Here is a 598-nt window from a genome sequence, read left to right on the forward strand (position 1 = left end):
TCACTTACTTTCTTAAAATCTTGGAATCTCAACATATTCCATTCAACACGGGCGGTCGGAAGTATAACTTCTCTTATATGTTCAAATCTTTCTTTTAATCATTTCCACAGAGCCATGAGATCTTTTTCGATGAGATATTCACATTTCAAACCTTCATCAAGATGTCGGCGCAAAAATATTATAGCTTTTGTTTTTTCTTGTGATGAAGATATACTATTTTCTTTAATAGTCTCGCTTAGACCCAATGACTCAAGATGCATTTCTACATCGAGAGTCCATGGCACATAATTTTTCCCCGTAATGTCGAGTGCAACAAATTCGAGCTTTGTCAAGTTTGACATGGTGGTACTAAAAAAAATTATGATGCATTTTATTAGTTAATGAATATTGCAATACAAAGTAATGGATAAACAACAAATACAAGCATTCGTAAAAATAAAGAAAACACATGAGGAGGATATTCTCCGATAAGTAAAAGATTCGTAAGTATTATAACCAAAATAATTAAAAATAGCTTTGTGAAAGCCATCTTCTTTTTTCTTCAAAAATTTGATGAAGAATAATTTTAGAGAAGAAGAGAAAGTTGGAGTGATTGAAT

Source organism: Primulina huaijiensis, chromosome 5, assembly GCF_012295235.1.
Source record: "Primulina huaijiensis isolate GDHJ02 chromosome 5, ASM1229523v2, whole genome shotgun sequence".
Lineage (NCBI taxonomy): Eukaryota > Viridiplantae > Streptophyta > Magnoliopsida > Lamiales > Gesneriaceae > Primulina > Primulina huaijiensis.